Consider the following 8,838-nt stretch of genomic DNA (forward strand, 5'->3'; position numbering starts at 1 on the left):
CAATTTGAGAAACTGCTTGCTCCAGGTATCTTGAGGGTATCTCCTCATTTGAACTAAGAGTCTGCAGGGACCTCAGGAATAGCGAAATTGAACATTCCTGTCACGGGATACTTGTGTAAAAGTGTGACAAAGAGTTTAAAAATGTGGCACTGCAATTAAGCTATCAGATGTGCCTTGCTCCCTCCAACAGTCAAACAAATAGTGAGATTTAGAGATTTAGTTAATGAAAATAATGCAAAGTAATATAACACATTACTTTTCATTGTAAAGAGTCTTTATGGTCCCTGGAGGAGAGAAGTCATTCTTGGCAGGTGTGCACTGCCCTTCTGCCAGCTCTGTGGTGGATTATAAAACCAAGCAAGTGCGAGGGAGGCAGGGTAATGCCTTCTAGTCAGGGCCTTCATACAAGCCCTGAGTTGCAGGTTGGCATTTATTGTCATGAATCTTGTCCTGGAGGCAGCTCTGCAGAGTGGTCACTAGGTAGCACAGCCACAGTCATAAAATCTGATATTAAACCTAACCTTAACGCTAACCTTAACCATACTGCTAAACCTAATGCTTAACCCGAACCATAAATTAAGACCAAAAAGCACATTTTAGTTTTCATTAATTTTTACAATATAACACTGGCCCATCTAACGGAAATCACTCAAGTTCTGCCTCCAGGGCAACATTCATTTTTATTTAACTAGGAAAGTCAGTTAAGAACAAATTCTTATTTTATAATGAAGGCCTATCCCTGGCAAACCCTCCCCGGACCTGGACGATGCTGGGCCAATTGTGCGCTGCCCTATGGGACTCCCGATCACAGCCGGTTGTGATACAGCCCTGGATCATAATGCCTCTAGCACTGAGATGCAGTGCCTTAGACCGCTGCGCCACACCGGTGCCTATCATGACAATAAACATCAACCTGCCCCTGAGGTGAGCACACCAAACAACTCCAAAAACAATCAGATAAAATTAAGTAGTACAGGGAAATAATATGTACTGTAGGGGCCAATGGGTTATTTATTTATTTTGATTTAACTGTTAAATTGAGCCATTTTGTTCACATTCAGCATCACTCCATCAAGGGAAATATGGTATCTACATATATTTCAACAAAGATATCTACATATATTTCAGGATGTTGTGTATCCCTGGAAATAAACTGAATTAATTTGAAAACATTGCTTGTCCATATGGGGTAAGTTGAGCCGCCTACAAATTTCTGTAGCTTACCGCTTTGGCTCAATTTACCCCACTCTCTCCTACCTGTTGTAACAGCTGTTGGAAGGAGAGGACCAAGGTGCAGCGTGGTACGTGTTCATACTTCTATTTGAACTGAACACTGAAATAACGAATGGAAAAGACACAATTCTGTCTGGTGCAGACACAAAAAGAGAAAACAACTACCCACAAAACACAGGTGGGAAAAGGCTACCTCAGTATGGTTCTCAATCAGAGACAATGATAGACAGCTGCCTCTGATTGAGAACCACACCCGGCGTTGCCAGAACTGTTTCGGTTCCGTTCGTTCTCTTTGTTATTTTTTGTTATGTCAGTGTTCAGTTCAAATAGAAAACATAGAACACAAAACATAGAATGCCCACCCCAACTCCCACCCTGACGAAACCAAAATAGAGACATAAAAAGGATTTAAGGTCAGGGCGTGACAGTACCCCCACAACGGTGCGGACTGCGGCCTCAAAACCTAAACCTACAGGGGAGGGTCTGGGTGGGCATCTATCCGCAGTGGCGGCTCTGGTGCGGGACGTGGATCCCGCTCCACCTTAGGCTTGGCCCACTTAGGTGGCGCCTCTGGAGCGGGGACCCTCGCCGCCGACCCCGGACAGGAGAGCGACTCTGGCAGCGGCGAACAGGAAGGCGACTCTGGCAGCGCCGGACAGGAGGGCGATTCTAGCAGCGCCGAACAGGAGGGCGACTCTGGCAGCGCCGGACAGGAGGGCGACCCTGGCAGCGCCGAACAGGAGGGCGATTCTGGCAGCGCCGAACAGGAGGGCGACTCTGGCAGCGCCGGACAGGAGGGCGACCCTGGCAGCGCCAGACAGGAGGGCGACCCTGGCAGCGCAGGACAGGAGGGCGACTCTGGCAGCACCGGACAGGAAGGCGACTCTGGCAGCACCGGACAGGAAGGCGACTCTGGCAGCGCCGGACAGGAGGGCTACTCTGGCAGCGCCGGACAGGACGCAGGCACAGGACTCACCAGGCTGGGAAGACACACTGGAAGCCTGGTCCGTGGAGGAGGCACAGGATAGACCAGGCTGTGAGGGAGCACTGGAGATCTGGTGCGTAACCTTAGCACCACTCTTCCAGGCTGAATGCCCACTCTAGCTGGAACAGGCCGCACTGGGTTCTCCTGGCGAACTGGGGAAACCATGCTTAGAGCCGGCGCAGGATATCCTGGCCCAAGGAGACGCACTGGAGGTCTGGAGAGCAGGGCTGGCACCACCCCTTCTGGCTGGATGCCAGCTTCTACCTGGCAAATGCGGGACGCTGGCACCGAGCACGCCGGCCTGTGAATGCTCGGCTGAGACACAATGCACATCACCCCATAGCACGGGTCACATGCTCGCCCCGGTCTCCAACCTGACTCCACCACACTCCCCGTGTGCCCCCCCAAAACATTTTTGGGGCTGCCTCTTGGGCTTCCTTGCCAGCCGTGTTCCCTCATATCACTGTTTCCTTTCTCCTGCTGCCTCAGCTCTCCTGCCTGCCTCAACCTGTTCCCATGGGAGGCGATCCCTTCCCGCCAGGATTTCCTCCCATGTGTAGGATCCCTTTTCCGTCCAGAATGTCCATACCTCAGTATGGTTCTCAATCAGAGACAATGATAGACAGCTGCCTCTGATTGAGAACCACACCCACCAAACACACAGAAATAGAAAACATAGAACACAAACTCATGCCCTGACCAAACCAAAATAGAGACATAAAAAGGATCTCTAAGGTCAGGGCGTGACACCTGTGCAGTTAATTTTGGACAAACTAAAAACGCTTTGTCCTAAAGGAAACTAATGCATCATGAACCATAACTTTTTGCCACCCAGAAAATACAGCACACAATACACAAAGCATCGCATTGGCAATGCAGCGTCTGTTAGAGAAAGCTCGCCTGTTTGAGTCAGCTGAGCTGCGTCACATTTGAAAACATAGAAATACCGCCTTTTGTTCCCTAGAAAAACGATCCAAAAGCGTTGTTGTTAGATAGATACAGTTTAATATTTGGTTGCCCTGTCAAATCTCGACAGCATCGACTACTGGATGTACATAGTATTTGCATGTCAAAAACATAACGATTAGGTCTAATTAACTATTTCGGTTTTCAAAAATGATAATCTAACATCTTTATTGAGGCAGGCTAACCAATTGTGCCTCACCTGTTTATTGTAAATCTTCGTGAGCGTGGAGATGCGCTATGTCTGCTACACACTTTTGAGCATACTAATCATAACATATCCTTATACATATTCAATGTTTACAGGATTAGGGTATAACTCCAAAACAAGTAAACTCAGTGGACTTCAAGTCTGAAATGAAATGAAGCTTAATGTAGCAGGTGGTCGAATCGACATAGTCTAAATCAAAAAGAATACCAGCACGATTTAATAAGTGCATGGCGCACTCTTTCTTGGCATGTGGTGTAACTGCCTTCTGGTAATTGTGAAATATTTGCGCTTTCTATCCGGTTCTCAGCAGAGGCATTGATACCAATCCCTTTACCAAAATGAAATGTGCATTTTGCTGCGTTGCATTATGATCAAATGAATTCAGTGGGCGCTGAGTGCACTCCATCGATTGGACATTGCTGTCTCCATTTCGCGGGCATGCGAGGTTTGCTTTTCAGTCATTTTCATTATCAGGAAATGTCAATATATGTTGTTTAAACACATTAAGTGACTGTAGTATAAAGGCTACTTTACGTCACCGGTCAATTCGACGTATCTGTAATCAGCAGCAGGCAACGAAAGTTAGGCGAGTCAAGACTTTCAGAAGCACTTTCCACTGGACAGTGCTCCAGCGGCTTTGGGATCGAGACAGCCTACTCAAACGCATGGATTTCTTTGGGATATTTCAAACGACGAATGGAACTCTTTGGAAGTAAGGTCGAGGACATTCTTCAAGTAATCTACACAATATTACAAACAGGAACGACATTTTTCTTGATTCTTACGTTTGTGCATTGGATATGGGTCAGTTCACACCGAGAAGATTCTGCCAGAGCAGACCCGGTAAAGGGGTAAGTAGCTGTAAAATGGGTCAACTTTGAAATTCAAATATAAAGCAGAAGATAGACAAAGGTATTCAAATTATTCACATTTCCGTACGCTCAAGCTCTATATGTGGTTGTATAAAATTAACAGAAATTAATTATTTAGACAACCTTAAGTGTTGTAGCCTATGAGTTTGTGTAGCCTAACGATTTTTACTATAATGACACAATTGCAAAATATAGGCAAATACTTGCAGAGAAACGTCGAGATCTCATTATGTGGTGAATGTGTATCCTGAGAAGTGCAACACCAGGAATACCGAGGCACGCATTGATTGTTTTATGCATAAAGGTGCAGCGCGTGTGTGCAGGTCTGTGTCCGCACCCGTAGTCCACACGGACATTATACGGACTGCAGAGCAACGAGAGATGTTTTTGTCAGGAAGCGAACAAACGAAGTTACGTTGCTTCACGTATGCTTTTGTGGGGAAAACAATGTTACAATTGATCGAATATATCTCACGACTGATATCTACACTTTGAGCCACTATGGAAGTGCATGAGCAACTGACACTCTGCTATTCAGACGAGTTAGAAATATCACAGAATGTGAGGTGCCTTCTGAAGAGCACGATACCCCACCATATGGAGGATCCCTTCAATAAGTTCGACACCCCGGAGAAAACTCCCGCGGGGAAAGCAAACGGCGTGTTAGAATTATTTTCCCCTCCAGATGCTCTACAGCTGTGCAGCATCCTCTTGGCAATCTCTAGAAAACGATCTGGAGACACACGTGTCAAATGGAATGGAAAACCATTAACTGACACAACTGTCAATTGAGAATAATTGTGGTGGATATAGGTAGTCATAAAATGAACACCACGGATAGTCTGAAGGACTATTCGGCTGCACCATGCAACAGCTTTTAGAAGTTTTGACATTTCTCATTGGAAATGTTAACACATTGGGTTTGCACATTCATTTTCTTAGCAACCTCACCCTATGATAATTCCAATGTTCAGTGGAAGTCAGCCTTTTATGACCAAGTATTCTTCAAGGTCCAATGCAACCGTTTCTATCTCAATATCTAAAATTGATGTAGCTAGGCGGTCTGAAACCGCTCCAATGCAAAACATGCTGACATTTCAGGTGGTATTTTCAAACAACCCTTACACTAAAAATACATGATCATCATTTTCACAATTTCACAGTATATATATATATTTATTTCCACACTATGAAGTTGGAATAATCCTGTGAAATTGTGAATACATACATACATACATACATACATACATACATACATACATACATACATACATACATACATACATACATACATGATACAGTGCATTTGGAAAGTTTTCAGACCCCTTGACTTCTTCCACATTTTGTGACATTACAGCCTATTCTGAAATGTATTAAATAAAAACATTCCCTCATCAATCTACACACAATAGCCCATAATGACAAAGCGAAAACAGTAAAAAAAAAAAAAAAATGTTTACAAATGTATAAAAATACAACAACACATAAATATCTTATTTACATAAGTATTCAGACCTTTTGCTATAAGACTCGAAATTGAGCTCAGGTGCCTCCTGTTTCCATTGATCATCCTTGAGATGTTTGTACAACTTGTTTGTAATCCACCTGTGGTAAATTCAATTGATTGGACATGATTTGGAACGGCACACACCTGTCTATATAAGAACCCACAGTTGACAGTTCATGCCAGAGCAAAATCCAAGTCATGAGGTTAAAGGAATTGTGTCGAGGCACAGATCTGGGGAATGCAACCAAAACATTTCTGCAGCATTTAAGGTCCCCAAGAATAGAGTGGCCTCCATCATTCTTAAATGGAAGAAGTTTAGAACCACCAAGAATCTTCCTAGAGCTGGCCACCCGGCCAAACTGAGCAATCGGGGGAGAAGGGCCATGATCAGGGAGGTGACCAAGACCCGATGGTCACTCTGACAGAGCTCTAGAGTTCCTCTGTGGAGATGGGAGAGCCTTCCAGAAGGACAACCATCTCTGCAGCACTCCACCAATCAGGGCTATATGGCAAAGTGGCCAGACAGAAGCCACTCCTCAGTAAAAGGCACTTGACAGCCTGGTTTGGGATGAATTGGAATGCAGAGTGAAGGAAAAGCAACCTGTGCTCAGCATATGTGGGAACTCCTTCAAGAATGCTGGAAGAGCATTCCTCATGAAGCTGGTTGAGAGAATGCCAAGAGTGTGCAAAGTTGTCATCAAGGCAAAAAGGTGGATACTTTGAAGAATCTCAAATACAACATATATTCTGATTTGTTTAACAATTTCTTGGTTACTACATGATTCCATATGTGTTATTTCGTAGTTTTGATGTCTTCATTAGTATTCTACTATGTAGAACATTGTAAAAATAAAGAAAAACACTTGAATTAGCAGGTGTGTCCAAACCTTGGACTGGTATTGTGTGTATATATATATATATAACACAGAGAAATCACGTTTTTGACAGCACAGCCCCTTTAACAAGATCATTTTAAATAAGATGGTGACAGGCATACACTTGAAACGGCCAGGTCGTATGGAAGATGTGGTAAATATCAGAACATTGGTTTCTGCAGAGGTTGCACTGGAATATGACCTCTGGGGAAGTGAACACTGCCTTGAAAGTCAGATTACAGTAATGACATCATGATATTAATAATGCCTTTTCCATTTGCAGGATATCTATACCTCAGGCCTCGCTATGTCTGTTTAGGGTATAAGATAAGCTCTGTTCTATCTTTGTCTCAGCTTGCCTTCAAATCGGACCGCTGACATGATTGCTTCCAAATGTGCACTTTTCTGCAGATAATTTGTTTCTTGTTTTTGACGAACATACAGCTAAAAGGGAAAAGTACTCTACATATCACTGGGTTGACTAAGCACAACATTTTTTATTTAGATTCAATTTTGCCCAGTCTTTGAGGTTCCCCTGGATAGATTTGATGTCTTCCGTTATTGGGTTATTCCTTCTGTAATGTTCTTATTAATGAACACAGCCACTGGTAGCCTACATGATGCTAGACAGATAGAGAACACATGTGATGTGAGCAGATCCCAGGGGGATACAGGTTGTGTGTCGTAGGCTACTGTATCAATGCAACACGCTGCATGGAAAAAGAGGCGCAGGGCTCAAACAGCCTTAGATTTACTTTACCCTGCGTCGCTCTGCTGCTCCCCTCCCCCTCTCTCTTTATCTCCCTTTTCACCTCTGTCTGTCTGTCTGTCTGTCTGTCTGTCTGTCTGTCTGTCTGTCTGTCTGTCTGTCTGTCTGTCTGTCTGTCTGTCTGTCTGTCTGTCTGTCTGTCTGTCTGTCTGTCTGTCTGTCTGTCTGTCTGTCTGTCTGTCTGTCTGTCTGTCTGTCTGTCTGTCTGTCTGTCTGTCTGTCTGTCTGTCTGTCTGTCTGTCTGTCTGTCTGTCTGTCTGTCTGTCTGTCTGTCTGTCTGTCTGTCTGTCTGTCTGTCTGTCTGTCTGTCTGTCTGTCTGTCTGTCTGTCTGTCTGTCTGTCTGTCTGTCTGTCTGTCTGTCTGTCTGTCTGTCTGTCTGTCTGTCTGTCTAACATGTGCACACTCAGCAAGAGCCCTCTGGGTAGCCCACTGTTCTTAAGTTTCTTTAATATGCCATGGGGCAGAATGTAAGCAGCTATGGAGTAGATAGCATTACTCTATTCTATACCAAGTTAATAATGTATGGCTACATGCATAACATATTATGCTGGTTCTTAATAGATGGTGTTATTGCTGTTTGACATTCCAATCTAGTTCGGAGTGGTCATGTGTCTAGGACATCCATTTATTTAAAGTGAATAAAATCACAGTAATCAACATTTAATATGTTATCGAAATACCAAGTAGAAACAACGGTAGCGTATTTTCAACAGAGTGGAGAGAGTGGTTCATTGTTGCTTAAAATGGATTTTATATAGAAGATACAGAAAAATTGGAGGATGGATTTCCAAAAAACAGCCCAATGACTTCCCCTGGAGCGATGTTGTTCCATCTGTAAAGAGTTTGGCTGGGAAGGAAGGGGACTTCCATTGGGCTGTGCAGCCTATCACGAGCCCGAGTTCCAGCTTCAGTCTCCTCCCGGCAGATACCATCTGCTCACTGGAGGCCCTGTCCAAGCAGCTCTGTGTTGGTATAATGGAGAGAGAGAGAAAGAGAGAGATGGGGGAGGGTTGGTGGGAGAAAGAGAGGTGGAGAGAGAGAGAGAGAGGTAGCTAGAGAGAGATGCAACACTGCACTAGACTGACTCATACTGGCAAGATTTGTCTGTATGGCTACCTTGTAAGTTCCGTGACCATGGCATTCATTCACAAGGGTTCTGTGTCAGAAGTTGAGTTTTCTGTAGGCATCGACGCCTAAAAAAACACTGACCATTTCATATTGCTACCCAGGTAAGGTTTGTGGAATGCAACAAGCCCAATGCAGTCTTGATCTCTGTCTACACAATCTGTGATGCAGAGTAAACTGCTCATTCACTATGAACTAGGCAGAATGTCCTGACTTCTGAGAGGATTCATTAATTCATATTACTAACAGTGGATAAAGAAAAGTAACCTATCTGTCTATTCCTCTTTCCTCTATAAA

At 44.3% G+C, this 8,838-nt stretch overlaps 1 protein-coding gene across 3 annotated transcripts in view; it reads left to right on the forward strand.

Moving 5' to 3' along the window:
- Nucleotides 1–3,271: 3,271 nt before the first annotated feature.
- LOC118374600 (metabotropic glutamate receptor 4-like) overlaps nt 3,272–8,838 on the forward strand; it is a 318,221-nt gene continuing 312,654 nt past the window's right edge. For 2 of the 3 annotated variants that reach the window (XR_008144147.1, XM_052526507.1), the window contains exon 1: nt 3,272–4,243. The gene's annotated coding sequence lies outside the window, so the exon portion shown is untranslated. The remainder of the gene's footprint in view (nt 4,244–8,838) is intronic. The other variant, XM_052526508.1, reaches the window with a different exon arrangement.

The sequence above is a fragment of the Oncorhynchus keta genome, chromosome 10 (assembly GCF_023373465.1).
Source record: "Oncorhynchus keta strain PuntledgeMale-10-30-2019 chromosome 10, Oket_V2, whole genome shotgun sequence".
Taxonomy (NCBI): domain Eukaryota; kingdom Metazoa; phylum Chordata; class Actinopteri; order Salmoniformes; family Salmonidae; genus Oncorhynchus; species Oncorhynchus keta.